Source organism: Nanorana parkeri, unplaced genomic scaffold (assembly GCF_000935625.1).
Source record: "Nanorana parkeri isolate BGI_ZX_2015 unplaced genomic scaffold, ASM93562v1 scaffold5, whole genome shotgun sequence".
NCBI lineage: Eukaryota > Metazoa > Chordata > Amphibia > Anura > Dicroglossidae > Nanorana > Nanorana parkeri.
Window position 1 is genome coordinate 170687 of NW_017306273.1, and position 17296 is coordinate 187982.

At 44.2% G+C, this 17296-nt stretch overlaps 1 protein-coding gene across 1 annotated transcript in view; it reads right to left on the minus strand.

Moving 5' to 3' along the window:
• NPHP4 (nephrocystin 4) overlaps positions 1 to 17296 on the minus strand; it is a 203176-nt gene that overhangs the window by 157436 nt on the left and 28444 nt on the right. The gene's annotated exons all lie outside the window — the stretch shown is intronic.

The window sequence follows — 17296 nt, forward strand, 5'->3', positions numbered from 1 at the left end:
CCAGCCCCCCCATCATCATTGTGCCTAAACCTCTCCACCACTGCACCTTCATGTCAACTTCCCTGCGCTCTCACCGCCCACTGCAGCTGACCCCCATCTTACTCCCCTCTGCGCCACTCCTGCACACTAAACCCCACTCACATCTAGGCCCCCACATCCTGCTTGCACTCGCCACGTCTTTCACATGTCCCCAATTCACTCACCACTGCACCAAAACATTATAAACCATCAGTTTTAAAACTTGTATACCTAAAAAAAAAATTGACCAACACTATTGTAGCTTTCTCTTTAAATGCTTACAGAACCCCAGCCAGTTTTGGACAAAGTAGGGTAGGGTCCCTGTCTGGGAGTCCTCTCATTACTTTCTGTTGTGTCACCGGAACAGGAAGCAAGAGAAAATCTCTTCAACAGAGGCATAGAAAATCTCTTCAATAGAGGCCTTTTCTTTAGTAAAGCGTGGAAGGGTTAGGACCACTGTGAGTTGTTTTGCCATGTGGCACTTTGTTTGAAGGACTTCCTGTCTTGAGGTGCCCATATATCTATCGATTATCGTTCGGAAATCATCCACAAATGGTCTTTCAAATGATAATCAATCAGTTGATGGGAAGATTTTCTCGAAGGGCTAGGCTGGAAAACTTTTTTCGATTCATACGAAAATCGATGGATTAGTGGCATTCGTAATTAAAAAAAAATGCAACATGAACACTGCACAGGCGCAAACGAAAAATCTGTCCTGTCGATTGACAAAATTCGGTAAGATAGTATTGCTAAGGAACGATTATCGAAATTGACATTGGTCTGTGCTTGATGGGCTATTTGAGCTAGAACCAAAAGAGGGTTCTTGGCAGCAACGAAAATTCCCGAACGAAAATCACAGAGTGTATGGCCAGCTTTAGGGGCACTAATCACAGGTACTGAAAATAAAATCTTCCAACGCAGCCACAGTCAGAAATAAAATCACAGCAATACTAACTCGCCGAATTCCGTCAATGGACAGAACGGAATTTTGTTTGCACATGTGCAGTGTTCATGTTGCAATTTTTTTTTCGGACGAAATGACCACTAATCCATCGATTTTCGTGCCAAAGGGTTCTAAAGGGTTCTCGATCCCTTTCTGACAAAGGGTTCTAATCCTTTCCTGCTGGGGTGGGGTGTCCCCATTGCAAGATTTCCCCTTACCTCCTGTATTGGCAACTACTAAAAAATTTTGGATTTCCCACCAGCCGGTCACTTACCCACTCTATCCAGAAGTTGAATGGGACTTGGAACAACAAAATCAAGATATTATTCCTTATAGTAATCCTAAACCACTAGACCTTCATTGATCCAAAGTCCTCGCCTGCATAACGCATGGAACACCAAATGTAGGAGCAGAAAATAGACATGTGCGATTCATTTCGGAAAAATTAGTTTTTCAGACAAATTTTCGTTATTCAAAAATTTGGATGTATCAGAATTTCCGAATTACAGAAATGACGAATGAAAACGAATCCGAATTTCCGAAAACGAAATGTCGGATGAAATTCATTAACGGTAGTCTGTACGTATTTTCGTTTATTTACACATTTTCCATGCAGCAAATTGACATTTAAAGTGACAAAGTAAAAAAAAATGTCCCCTCCCCCCAATGTTAATGTTAGCACTTACCTTAAATGATGTTTCTTAATCCGATCTTCTTCTTCTTTCCTGATGTTTTCATCTGTCCCTCCAGCGGTGCGGCGGCTCTCCGATCCAGCGCTGACTCCTCTGTCCTTGCTGGCACTTCCGATCCCGCGGTGTCTGCATGCGGGTGCACGCGTCCATAGACTTACCTTGCGTCTCTGCTCGTCTCCCAGCCGAAAATCCGAACTGTGCATGCACCCGCCCTAAGATGATTTGCGGCCGCCCGAGCAGTTTTGGATTCTCAGGCGGGAGCGCACGGCGAAAACAGGGTAAGTTTAAACCGCTGTTGAAGCAGGATTTTTTTTTTTTTTACTTTTTGCCTATATCTACTGCTTGATGGCAGTAGATATAGGCAAAAAAAACTGAGGGTTTAGAAACCCTTTTTTTTTTTTAGTTTTTGCCTATATCTACTGCTTGATGGCAGTAGATATAGGAAAAAAAAACTGAGGGTTTAGAAACCCTTTACATTTTTTTTTTCTTAATGTCTCTTTGCTGCAACGAAACAAACACGATACGGAAATGAAACTTCGTACAGACTTCCGCTACCGAATTTCATCCGAATCTGAATCGGACCCGAATCCGGAAAAACTAAATAACGCAAAATCCGAATCAAAACGAAACTAACATAAACACATATTTGCCGGTGCACATGTCTAGCAGAAAACTGAAACTTTGGGAAGAGCCTCATAAACAGAAAATAAGTCAACTTGCTTTGATGCAAATCACTGCACTCCCAACACAGAGAGAAGATGTAGATTAGGCAGAAAGTTTTTGATATTGAGCTGGAGTAGATCTGGAAATGTTACTGCGTGCATGATTCAAATAATAGATCGGCCTCTCCAGAATTTTGCATTCATTTAGAAAAAATAAAACCACATATTACAAATAACTCCTGACATTTAGAAATATGGGACAAATGACTGGCTTGGAGCGGCATTAATCCCTTCTCATTTCAAAACCATCTTAGCATATTCCCCGCCACACTATTCCTCTGAGAAATGTCCCGAGGAGCTAAACAATGACCAATGTCTTCATTAGGGCGAGCATACAAGCCAATGCATTTTTTTAAAGATGACCTGTCACTTTGCAGCATATGTGTTGCTGCAAGTCCACTGTGATTCTTTCTCTTTACTTATGAAGGCCTTAATGTATATTTTCCAAGTCTGATGTTAAACCAAGAATTGGTTACAGACAAAAACCTGTCTCGGATATACTGCACAACCAAACATACAAATAAATTCAAGTCATCAAGTTTCCAAACAGCTCCAACTCTCTCAGCTCAGTTTCTCCTAACTTCCTGTCCTGTACAAGATCGCAAGGGAAAGATCAGTTCAGCAGTTCTTCATCTACTAGCTTGGAGAAATGTTTCCAGTGACAATTAAGAAGTGATTTCCCCTTAGTTAGAAGGGATTTCCTCTCACTTCCTCTTGTGCCTCCAGGCCAATAAAGGGATAGCTCCCAGGTGGGACAATAATAGCAAAACAATCCTGACAATCATTGTCCCTTTATTGGCCTTGAGGCACAAGAGGAAGTGTGTAAAGGCACGATTGCAAACTGTGAGAATCGCGGCAAACTGCGCATGCGCGAGAATCGCGGCAAACTGCGCATGCGCGAGAATCACGGCAAACTGCGCATGCGCGAGAATCGCGGCAAGGTGAGCGGGAGAACGCACAGGAAGGGAGGTAGCTGTCTGTGAGCCTTGGGACTATAAAAGGAGGAGCCAGCCTCTCTGGCATTGCTGATGGTCTTGTCAGCTTAGTGTTTGTGCCTGTGTTCGGTATCTGTTACCTTAGCCTGCCTTGACTCGGATTGCTCTGGACTATTCTCTGCTTGCTGCCAGCCCCTGACCTCAGCTTGTTTCCTGGATATTGAGTTTGCCTTACAATTTTGTACCTCGCCTGCCCGACCGGATTTGACCTTGGCTTCCTGACTTCTCTTCACTGTTGTTACCACGCAGTGGGTGTTTCCAGCCTACGGCACTCGTGCTCCTCGTTGCCCTGCACCCTTTTGTTCCCAACTCCAGGGGTCGCCAGAGGCACGTGATAAAGTGAGAGGAAATCCCTTCAAACTAAGGGGAAATAACTTCTCCAAGCCAGTTCTAACACTTCCCCAGTCTAGCCCCCCCCCCAAAAAAAAGTTTAGAGATACTGAACACTTATAAACTTTAATGCTGAACTCTGAGCAAAATCTTTCATTGTAGTATATCCCTCGATAGCCACAAAGGGTATAAATCCACTTTATGTGCACCATATCCCTTTGCAAACCCAGATGTTGTAAAAGCAATAGTGACATCTTCACCTGGCTGTACATAGCCCGTGCAGAGGACATTTGTAAAGGAGGGACCCAGCAGGAACCACTCACTAAAGGCCGCCTACAGGAAACTACAGGAGGATGCGGAGACAAGACCAGTCACACTAACCCTAAGGACAAGGAGCAGCAGTGAGTCTTTATTACAGGAAGCTGCAAGTGTCACACTGGATAACTGCTCAGATCTGAAAGAAATACACAAAGCTCACCAAGATTCACATGACTTGTATTTAGACAATATTTGTTTATCTCAACTAAACTGAATTCTAAAACTAGGGATGCACCGATACCGGTTTTTGTATCGAATACGAGTACTGATATATTTTTTCCGGTACTCGCCGTTACCGAATACTGATACCAGAAGTCCCATTAAAGAAGCCAGGAGGCGTGTATTGACTCACCACCCGGCTTCCAGATTAGCCGGGAAGCCGTCTACATGTTCCTTCATCACCAGGTGACGAGGAAGCATGAAGCCAGCTTTCTGGCCAACCAGGAAGCCGTGGGGCGGGTGCTGACGCGCCGCTCGGCTTACTGATACCACAAGATAGGCATCGGGAGCATTTGAGCAAATACGAGTACTCGCCCAAAAACTCGGTATGGCAACAATACCAATACTTGTATTGGTGCATCCCTATCTAAAACTTAAGAAATGACAGAGTTTGAGGCCTGAGCATGTATAATTCCCATGTTTGCAAGCAGACTTGGTTTTCCCAAAATTCCCCGAATACGAGTACTGATATTTTTTTCCACTCGCCAATACCAAATAATGATACCAGAAGTTCCATTAAAGAAGCCAGGCGGCGTGTAATGATTTAACACCCGGCTTCCAGATTATCCGGGAAGCCGTCTCCATGCTCCCTCATCACCAGGTGAGGAGGAAGCATTAAGCCGGCTTTCTGGCCAATCAGGAAGCCGGGGGGCAGGTAATGACTCGCCGCCTGGCTTCCTGTTTGACCAGCTTCCTGACCAATCACGAAGCCGGGCGGCGAGTCATTACACACCGTCCGGCTTCCTGATTTGCCGGGAAGCCGGCTCGATGCTCCCTCGTCACCAAGTGATGAGGGAGCTGGAAGCCGGCTTCCCAACCAATCGGGAAGCCGGGCAGTGTGTAATGACTCGCCGCCCGGCTTCCTGATACCGGACGTTCAGGCTAGGCATCAGGAGCATTTGAGCAAGTACAAGTACTCGCCCAAATACTTGGTATTGTCGGCGACACTGATATTGTATCAGTGCATCCCTATCTAAAACTTTAAAAAATGACAGAGTTTTAGGTCTGAGCATGTATAATTCACATGTTTGCAAACAGCCTCGTTATTCCCAAAATATGGCCAGCATGGCTCCCCGTCTGCCTGAAAACCAGTGACATTCAAAGCTCATATTCCCTTATCTCCATTCCACAGTTACCCTCCATGACGGAATAAACAGATTCCTAAATCACTGAAAAGATGCTCAGATGGAGTGTCCTCGTCTGGGGCTGAACACGCACCATTTAGCACCTGTGCACGGCTTTCCATGTGTCATCAGAAAAAAGCAAAATGGAAATTATAGTGCACAGAGCGTTCGTGCTACGCAGATCCTGCAGACATTTTGTGTCTTTTCTCAGAAAGGTCATAAAAACTAAGCACAGGCTTCATTTTTATTTTTTTTCTAATGGGTGCTCACACAGAAATAAACCAAAATCCAGCAAAAAACTTCTGGTAAGAGTTGGAGTACAGTCTGCCGAATGTGGAAATCTCAGCTCTTATTGTAAGGCTGGGCACACACCTTACAACCATCGCACGACTTTTGTCTTGCGATGGCTGTAAGGTAATTAAAAAAACGTACGATCTGCCTATCTTGGACAGGCAGATCGTACTTGCGATGATCGCAAGCCGCGCCCCCCTGAGGGGCGGGCTTCCGATGACCCTAATGCCGAACGGGCAGTGTGCGCTTGCGCACACCGGCCAGTCCGGCTTTTATCTTACGAACATGCTACACACCCGCCGAACATCGTACGATGTTCGGCGGGTTTTCGAACATGTTCCTAAGATAAAAGTCAATGTAAATGCTCCTTCTAGTGATCAGCTGCATGACAAGAAATGTATTAAAGCAGAACTGTATGGAACTGGGGACCTTGGAGTACTTCCTATAATTTGAACAGCATACTTGCACACTTACATCCTAGTATGGCCTCCTCCAGCAATGTAATGTTTGCGCTCCCCTTCCCCGCTCCATTTCCTTCACTGCCACCTTCTACCAGTCTTCTCATGGGTTCAAACTCTTCTGACTTTGGCCATAGGGTAGCCATGGGTGATGTAACTCTTACACATGTGTATGGGAGTTACATTATACCAAAACCCAGGTTGTTCCCTGGACTGGGCATGCAGGGCAGTCAGTGTTTGATTAGAAATTACAATGTTAACAGGACACCAAAGATGTTTTATGGCAGAAGAGACATACAGAGTTTTTTCTGATATTCTGCCAAGGGAAAGACATACAGAGACTCATCTGATACAGGTCGAATTTTGACCAATTTAGAAGGTTCTCCGTCCATTCAGGAATCAGTTTGTAAAATACACAGTGAAACAAATAGATGTTTTACGCAGTAAAGAAAAAGCCCTGAGGAAGGCAGAGTTGAGGTCCCCTGAAACGTGTTGTCTGTTATCTATTGACCTTTCATCCAGATTGATAAAGCTATACTGGACTAATTATGTATTTGTGGTGCTCTCACTCTTCATATGTTCTTTGGCTTACTTTGGGGACCCATGGGATACCATTTACAATAGGGAGCTACGCCCTGAGACTAGAAATCATACCAGGCCATGTGTACCTTTGAGACCAGTGCTCCACCAACAGTTTGGATTAGAAAACTGCCTGAACAGAATCGCATATTCTTCAGCGGTTCACAACCATGTTTCAGCTATGCATTTAGCTGTCTCTCTACACTTGTACTTTAATGCCGTGGAAGAAATACTATATGTTTGATACTAATTGACTTGGACGGAGACATGGTGTTCGCTGCTGACTCCGAGGAGTTTCATGATGGCACCGGCTGCTTCCCTTCATGTTTTACTTTCATGTGTAAATTTTTAATATATCCTAAAAACCACAAGAACAGAGCGGAGACAGGTATATGAATAATAACTCATTACCAGCAGACGGCGTGATATTCACACTGCTGGCTGAAGTGTAATTTACTCTTTACCTTCATTGTGCAGAACAAATTAAAGATAATAAATCCAATGCGCTGGGTGGTGGGAGCCAAAGGATTAACGACTGCTCGGCATAAGGCCAACAAGCAATATGAAGAAGCAGAGGACGGCCAATCAACAACTATCACTCACTGTCTCCTCCAAATGAGCTCAAATCTGATTGGTTGCTATGGAACTTTGCACATCATTAGCGACATTACATATGACTAGGGACAAACATTGCCGGGAACATATTACCAAGAACATTAGCAAGGATATGGAACCGAACACATACATTGCTAGGGACATATTACCAAGAACATTACCAGGGATATGTAACCAAAGACATACATTTCCAGGGATGTATTACCAGGAACATTACCAGGGATATGTTACCAAGCACATACTTGACCAGGGACATACAGTATATTACTAAGGCCATTACCAGGCATATGTTACCAAAGCCATACATTACCAGGGGCATATATTACCAAGTACATTAACAGGGATATGTTACCAAAGACATATATTACTGAGTACACTACCAGGGATATGTTACTAATTACATATTGTGGCATTGTGAGGCAATACCACGGTGTTAGGTGGCCTCAAAGTCACCCAGGGTTCTCAGCCAGAGGGGCTGAGTGGCTCCAGGAAGACAGTACGTGTACCAGGAGAGAACTGCCTTTTCAGTTCTTTCCAGGTTTTCTGGATCATAGTTGGGATCCTGGAGCCAGGAGATTTCTTAGAGCTCTGGGTGGGATGAAATCTCCATTCCTGGGTCCATGCTTTGGTAGTGACCAGCACCTGATCGTGCACCTGTGTACATCCCTCATGAAGTGTGTGCTGGGAATGTGTTGAGGGCCCTACCTGTGAGTCAGGAGAGCTCCACCCTGGAGTCAGTGGAGGCCAGTGCAGCAGGGAGCTGCGGGGTTTGCGAACCATATTGAGAGGATTTCGTGTTATCTACCGTTTTGAAAGCAAATAAACTGCATCTTACTTGCACCTCCTGTCTACAGTGGAGTGTCCTTGTTACAATATATTTACAGAGACATTACCAGGGATATGTTACTAACGACATACACTCCCAGGACATATACTACTGTAGCATTAACGGGGATACGTTGCCAGGGGCACAGATTGCCCGGGACACCTATTACCAAAAGCATAGTAGCAAAGGAGATATATATACATGTACAATATATATTTATATATATATATATATATAACCATGGACATCAGCAGGGATTAGTGATAAAGAGCAGACATTGCCAGATATATATATCACTAGGGACATGACCAGGGATATGTTAGCAAGGAGACACATTTTCTGGGACCTATTCTACCAGTGACATTAGCAGGGTTATATTACTAGGGACACATATTGCCAGGGACATATATTATCAGAAAAACTAGAGGAATATGTTACAGGGGCACATGTATTACCAGAGAAATGCAACCAAGGTGCACACTCTCAGACACATGTTAACAAGGGTACACATTGGGACATATATTACCAGGGATGTTAGCAAGAGCACAGATTGCCAGGGACAAACATGACTAGCTGTAATGCGCATTGCAATGCATGCCCAATTACTATTCTAGGGACGACAGGTAAACATGGCCCCCACCCCATCTTCAACTCTACTAGCAACTTCCTTGGCAGTGCAACAACTTTTGCTTGGGGGTGGGGAGGTGCCCACTCTGTGGCTTGTGTTTGGTTGAGGCAGGTGTTGCAGCAAGAAAATCCTTGCTGCAACACCAGGGAAGCTGAGCCACTGTTTGTTTTCATAACATGTCCACCCAAAAAAAAGGAACGCTTCGACAGGTGGATGGCCCAGCTGCCCCATCCCCAACCCTAGGCTTCTGCCTAGAATGCCTTGTTAGTTAGCTGGCTTTGTTGATTCTGGTGATAACTGGCTTGTTACTGTGTATAGTTTGAAATTATATATAAATACGGGAGTAGACATACAGTATTTGCTCATTACATACTACATTACATATTACAGTCTCTGCTTCCCACTTAGCAGTTCTGCACAGTGCTTGTGCAGGACTGCTCCTCTCTCTTAGTGCAAATCTACAAGTCAATTGTGACTTTTTGTGTGAAACTTTATCTCAGAAGTTGTTGGTCAGGGAGACTGAGACTACAGTAAAACACAAACAATCTTTAGATTAAAGCAGAACTCAGGCTTTAAATGACTGCCAAACGGTGTTCTGGTCCAGTGGCTTCCCATTCTCCTCTTACGGCTGCTGGTCCTTACTACTGCAGACAATGGCGCTCATGTGAATCTGAATGCCCTTCTTGCAGTAGTATTCAGGGCCCAGGCTGGTACAATAAAGCACTTCAGGGAGGCATGTCCATGACATCCTGGGCTCGGTGGAAGTGGGTTGAATGACGCTGGCAATCTTTCAACCAGAAAAGTTGCAGCATCTAGAGATGGGGAGAGGTACTGTGGCGGACATTACCGGTTTGTAGCAAAAGCTGCTTCATTATTTTTTGCATAGGCTTTATTGTGTACTGTTTACCTTAATTCCTTACTCCTGGTTCCCAAGGGCCCTGTCATTGGCTGTCACAGGGATCGCGTGATCAGGAACCTGTCTAATTTTTACGTGATCAGGAACCCGTCTCATTTTTGACTGGAGTTCTGGCTTCATAAAAGAATGAAGACACGGAACAGAAAGATTGTAAACATGGGAAAGTTACTTTAACCTGTTGCCACCAGCCACATGCATATGTGCCGGCTTGGCGGTGGCCTTTATGCCCTGCCGCCACATACATGCATAAGGTTGACCTTGCTGTTTTGTGCTGGAAGCATAATTAATTGGGTGCCCCAGCAACAGGGCGTCACCGACAGCTCATGAAAAAAAGAAAGAAACTTGTTGTATTCCTTACTGGATGCCCCAATGACAGGGGAGGTTGCTTGTAGTTACTGCGGAAGGCACAGCTGGTTAAAGGTATCAATTGAAGAAATGTCATAAGCACACCAAAAATTATTTCAGGACAACCATGTGTTCATTTAATAAGAACCATGTCAAGTAACTTGACATGGTTCTTATTAAATGAACACATGGTTATCCTGAAAGGATTTTTGGTGTGCTGGTGACATTTCTTCAATTGATACCGACAGCTCATGGTCACTGTTTACGACCAGGAGTCACTGGGATGGGTTCCTGATCACGTGATCACTGTGAGAGCCAATTGCAGGGCCATCAGGAGCCAATGGTAAGTGGTTAAAGTAAACAGTACACAATAAATCAGAGTATGCACTTATAAGATAATACACCAATAAATGAAAGCGGCACCCTAACATTATACGGCTCCTTTCCAACTTGATATTTCAAATGAAGACATTATCACAAGGCTTCACAATCTATATAACAGCTAAGCATTATGCATTTGGAATGGGATTACATTGCTTTCCCTCAGCTATGATGTCTCTGCACAGCACGACAAACTATTCTGATAGCAGAATATCAGATATTATTATCCGTGATAATAACCTCATGGAACAAATGCTTCTTTTCCGGCTCCTGGAATTAGTAACATTCGAAGGACAAACAAATAAGAACAGCAAAAGGTCACCGAGAACAATATGGAACCGGAATGTCTCTGCCATCTTCCCCCTTTAACAAACTACAACCCGGAAACTTGCCCTGAAAGTCCAGATAGGACTTTCTTGACTTTCTGTCACGTCGCAGTTTGGAATCTGATCTAGCAGTGACGCTGCTCGAAGCTCATTACGGATAATAATGGCAGCCCACGCAATAAAAAAAGGAGCAAAAGAAAGTTATTGGCTATTACTAGACATTGTTTTGTGTATCCAAAGAAAGATACCGTATGGGAATCCTTATTTATCATCTGGGCACATTCGCTCTCCGTGGAGAGGATTAAAATTGCTACACAGGTGCCCCGAGAGCCGTCGGTGAGCAAAAGCAAATTACAGGATATAAAGACATAGGAAAAGCCAAAACTAGAGCAGCAGGTATGAGGACTAGTATAATGTAAAATGTCCCTGGAGGAAAGGAGGTGATTCTATCTCAAGGTGCCCTGCTAATAATTATTATTACAAGTTACACTGCATCATTGCAAATATATTGTAACGGGGGGAAAGACTCCACTGGTATTGGCAGCAGTAAACATTGCACAAGACAGGGACACCCAAGAACAGTCCAAGAAGGTCTAAGGTTACAAGTCAAAGTAGACATTTGGGGGCTTCCTCATTGAAAAGGGTGCTAGCACGTCCTCCCACTGCGCCATGGGTAGCTTCTCATAATACGTGGCTCTCTCAAAGTTGCTGAGGTAGTCTTTAACATCATCTTCAGGGACAATTTTTGTAAAGCGCTTTGCACCAGTACACAGCAGAATTGGCAAGACAGTATTCATGTTTCAGCATTTACTTCAAGTCGGGTCAATGAATTCACTCGCTACGACTGTGAAGGTGCCCCTATGTGCAATGACCAATATTCCCACTGCCCAAGACAGTGAAACATGGAAGATCACCCAATAAAAAATGCCCGAAAAATAATATTAACACAAATGTCTATGGCAAATTCTGGGCACCACATATAGAGACTGTATCACAAATGAGGAAATCTTGAAATGTAGTAGAATACAGATGCTAGAAGATATTGCCACTGATCGGAGGCTACAGCTGGTCAGACATATCCTGTGCCTACCCAATCCCTGCATACTCAAATTTGAAATGCGCTGACCACCTAAAAGAAAGCGGAGACAAGGAAGACCGCCAACAACCTGGAGGTCTACCTTTACACAGATCTTAAGGCCATCGAGGTCCCATGGGATGAGGCTGTATTGAACACAGAAAACGTGTATTGATGTCACCAGCACACAAAAAATCCTTTTTAGGATCACAAAATGTTAATTTACTGAAGATTCTTGTCATAAAACAAGCTCTTTCGGGGCTGCACAGGTTCCTTCTTTAGGATTAGCTATGAAGGAAGGACCCTGTCCGGCCCCGAAAGCGCTTGTTTTATGACAAGAATCTTCAGCAAATTAACATTTTGTGATCCTAAAAGAATTTCTGGTGTGCTGGTGACATCTATACACGTTTGCTGATACTGGCGGCACCATCCTCAGTCACTGCGAGCACCCCCCATTACAAGGGACATTCGGTAAGGAGTGCGACAAGCAAGTTGAATAGTGTCTGCATTGACCGCAGCTGACAGAATTTGATGGAGCACTTACTGACATATATACAGTACATATACTGTATGTGTCACTGTAGAGACACGTTCACTTGTTGCTGTCCCTCTAAGGAGGCCTGGTGGGCTTCAGTCAGCTGTTGCATCTGTTGGGCGGTTCGCCTCTTGCAGTAACTGATTGATCCAACATTGTGCTTTTACGGTTTAGTATTTGCCAATATAAGCTGTTTTACAAGCTCCTCCATCTCTTCCATTTCTTGAAGGCGCTGGCCATATCCTAGGACCAAATTGTAAGAGGCACATGCTTAAAGTATAATTCAAATCTCGTTTGCTTGTCCATAAATCTACTGCTCGCAAGCAAGTTACCAAAAAAGTAACTCCGCCGCTCGCTCCTGTCCGAAGGTCTGACGGTAATCGAGTGGCCGAGCAGGATGATGGGGCGGGCGCATGCACAGTACAGATCTTTGGCGGGGAGAAGAGGAGAGGCACAGTGGAGCTGAATGCATGCAGCTGGGAGCGTGCACGTCGGACAGCCACCATGGGACAGGAAGAGACATGAGTCTGTGGGGGATCAGAGACCGGCACCAGTGCTGGAGGGATTGCTGCATACATGTGGAAGGAAGAAGATGATCGGATCAAGAGGGATCATTTAAGGTAAGTTCTTAAAGCAGCATTGGGGGGGGGGGGGTGCATGCAGTTGGGAGTGTGCACGTCGGACAGACGCCTTGGGACAGGAAGAGATAGGAGTCTGTGGTGGATCAGGGAAGGGCACCAGTGCTGGAAGTATTGCTGAATACAAGTGGAAGGAAGATGATCGGATCTAGAGGGATCATTTAAGGTAGGTCCTTAAAGCAGCATGGGGGGGGGGGGAATATGTGTGACTTTAATGTCACTTTAACTGGTATAAGGCACTGCTAAACCATGCGTGGGACAGGGACAACCAGAACAGTGCAAGCAGGTTGGTCCAGCACTTTTATTCAGGTTATTAACTAGTCCACAGTCACAGATCTTGTTTCACATGATTATTATTACATTTTTCCTTACGTCGGTGAAACTTGACATTAATGAGCTTAGTCTTGTACAGAATACACCGAACAATACACCGGAGACTGCTGTGCTTTTATGACTAAAAAATCTGTTCCATGCAGATGATAAAATTAATACGATCCATCTAATTGAAGTTTATCATTAAATACATTAAAGAACAAGATTGAATTTGAACAAAAATTTAACCAGTTCATCTCTCACACCTGTACACCCCCTATGGGCCAGAGCAACTTTTATATTCCTGCTATGGGCCTGTTTACACAACAATAACTTTGTCAGTACTTAAAGTGACACTAAACTCAGGAGTTCAATCCTAAAATTACATTCAAGTACCTTATTGAGAAAAATGTATCTTATTTGTGTATCACTCGGCTGTAGCTCCTCCAATCATCTCTGAATTGGTGCTGACACTGTCCTTCCTTCTGGAGGGGGGCTACTTTTGTTCCCCATGGTCCCTGTGTGTGTTGTAAAGTAGTCACCGCTCCAAGTTCGCTCCGGTGATAGACTACAATCTCAATACAAATGAGTAAACTAAACATGAGATTGTAGTCCATCACGGGAGCGAGCTTGGAGCGGTGACTACTTTACAAGACACACAGGGCCCATGGGGAACAAAAGTAGCCCCCCTCCAGAAGGAAGAACAGTGTCAGCACCAATTCAGAGATGATTTGAGGATCTACACTCACTTTAACATAACAAAGTAATACATATATTGTTAATCGGACAAACTAAGCTCTTTTCTGGCAAGTCTTGAAAAAATGATTTGTTTTTTGGAATCCATAAAAAAGTAACAAACAAAAAACACTTTATCGATCCAAAAAAGAAAAAATGTTACTGTAGATAAAAAGTAGATTTTACTCCATACTTGTGCTGTTTAAAATGACACAAGATTCTGGTACAAAACATTGCAAAGTTATTTACAAATCGTGTAAAGTAGTTTTTTCAATGCAGCACTCAAAAGATCAACAAACAACATGGATATAAACAAAAAAGTCTAAATATTAATGATTAGAACACTAGAAATAAACAGAAACGGGGAGAAGGGGAAGAAGTTAATTAGGGTAAAGAATTAATGGGGGTTAACTAGGAACAAACAAAAAAAACAAACATCCTCAGTCACTGCGAGCACCCCCCATTACAAGGGACATTCGGTAAGGAGTGCGACAAGCAAGTTGAATAGTGTCTGCATTGACCGCAGCTGACAGAATTTGATGGAGCACTTACTGACATATATACAGTACATATACTGTATGTGTCACTGTAGAGACACGTTCACTTGTTGCTGTCCCTCTAAGGAGGCCTGGTGGGCTTCAGTCAGCTGTTGCATCTGTTGGGCGGTTCGCCTCTTGCAGTAACTGATTGATCCAACATTGTGCTTTTACGGTTTAGTATGAGGGCAACGTTCCACACATACAGCATGTTCAATTGTTTGCTATTCTTCATCCAACTTTCCAGCAAAGCAGGACACAGAGCGAAGGTATCGCTACAGCAAAAGTCTTATTGGATTTTGTACACCGCACTAGAAAACTGACAGCTGACGCTTCTCTTCTGTCTCAGAATGAATGGCCCCTCAGGACCTCCAAAGTTTATTAACTGCAGCACAAAACTTATCTGATATTAAATCCCAACTTTAAAGTGTTTCAGATTTTTAACCCATGAGATGATTCTGCTGAGCGGTCTTAATTCGCTCAAGGGTGACTATATTTTAAGATACCCGTCCCCCGAAATGACTCCCCCACCAACGGCCAGACAACCGAGCTATGGTGCATCAGCCATAGCAGTTGATGGCCTCTAATCAAGTCCATTAATTTCCATGGTTAGCCCACAAAATCACTAAGGTTCTGAAGGCTGCGGGTAGGTTAGGGAAGCCTGAGCAGGGGTACTCTGCATGGGAGATCTGATGTTACATAGAGATTCATTAGTAGGAAATTAAAGGATCACATTGGGAGTATTCTGTATGTTTCATTTAAAGTGATATTAAAGTCAAAAAGTTTTGAAGGCTTTTAAAATGCTTGATGAGCACTGGATCGCGTAGATCAAGTGAGGCCGTGTTCTGGGGCGGGAGGGGGCACCCCCCCCCCGCACACAGTGTGATCGCCCGCACCGGAACACGAGGTACAGGAATGCCTCCTATAGGCAGCATATTTCCCAATCGCACTGTACCGGAAATGAGGGCATTCCTGCACTTCGCATTTGCAGGCGATCGCCACTGCGGGAGGCGTGTCTACGGTGCCCTTAATATGAATGGCACCGATGCGACTCCTCCGGCCCCAGAATGCGGCCCGGCTTGATTTATGCAATCCAGTGCGTTCCGGGCTCGATACCACACCGGGACGCACTGGATATGGTGTGACGAGGCCCTAAAGTGAAATTCTACTGGTCTACGGCCAGCGTAACTCTCTTGTCTTGCTTTGTATTGTAGCTGTACTCTCTCCCTTTATATTATAAAGTGCCGAACAAACTGTTGGCTCTTTATAAATCTGGTATTATAATACAAATGATCATGTTTTTCCTGCACACATAACACCATAATCAGAGAAAACTGTAAAGAATCCTTTATAAAGCCTGAGATCATTTTAGAATGTAGGAGTGAAATGTAGGAGTGGTCAGTTTTGGTTTCTGGGGGGTAAAGCTGACATTTTAGTGCCATTCAGAATTGCGCACACTGCACGCCAGAGGATGGATGGACACGTGTCCTAAATAAATGGCGTGTGATCAGCAGCGGTGTGGCAGGTATAATTAAGCCCACAGCTACACCTGCACCTTGTAACCATGGGGTGCGGCTGACCAACGGATTACTCAGTTCAGTCTTATGGAACACCGAGGGGCTGCAAAGCTGACTGGTTTACAAGCATTTCCCGAGAGATACAAAAGCTGCATTCTTCATTGGAAGACACCAATCCAGCGTTTCTCAAACTTTTCTCAGTCATGGCAGCCTTTAAAAGTATGTAAAATCCTGTGGCACCCCAGTCTAATATGTATAAAACGTAAATGTAAAACACAATGTGTGGTCCCTCCAAATTTCATACCAGACCCTCACCCCCTTATAGGGGTCTGGTATGGATTTTAAGGGGAAGCCCAAGCAAAAAACACACAAACAATGGCATTCCCCTTTAACATCAGAGTCCCCACCTTCAAATCAGGATCCCCATAAAATTAGAGCTCCCTCCTTTCACATCAGAGTCCCCCCCGCCCCATAACACTAGAAGCCCCCTTTCACATGAAAGCTCCTCTCTTTACATCAGAAGCTCCCCTAGAAATCCTCAACTTTACAGTTGTCACCGGGACAGGGGTAAAGGGAAAATACTTCACTGTGGACACTTATTCCAGTGACATCTGTCTAAGATCACTTTTCAGAGATTTCTTCTCATTTCCTGTTGTATCCAGGGACAGGAAGTGAAGGGATCCCAGTATTCACACAGACAAAAGTGAGAAATAAATAAATGGTTGACACTCACAAGCCCATTACACTGTCTCTTGGCTGACTAGGTACCAACAGCAAAGCAAAGGCTCATCCTGTGCCCCAATCGCCCGTAAAGCGAAAGGAGAAAAAGGCTGCGGCACTCCAACAAAGGTGTAACTTTATTGTTCCAGACAAGCGGACACAAAGTCCCTGCCTGGAACCCCATCCACTGACATGTTTCAGCCAAAAACTGGCCTTAAATGTAGAGTCCATTAAGCCCAGTTTTTATGTGAAACGTTGTCTGGAACAACAAAATTATACTTCTGTTGAGTTTTATTGGAGTGTCGGCAGCTATTTGTCCTCTGGAGTTACAAAAAGGGAGGAAATCTCTCAAACAGGAACAGAGACAGTGATCAAAGAATGTATTATTGGGTGAAGTATGGAAGAGCTAGATCCTCGCCCAAGTTTTTATAGTCATCTGTGCTTGAAACTAGAACTGGGCCTGGTGGTTGAGCTCAGAACTGTTTGGTGACCCACAGCTCCC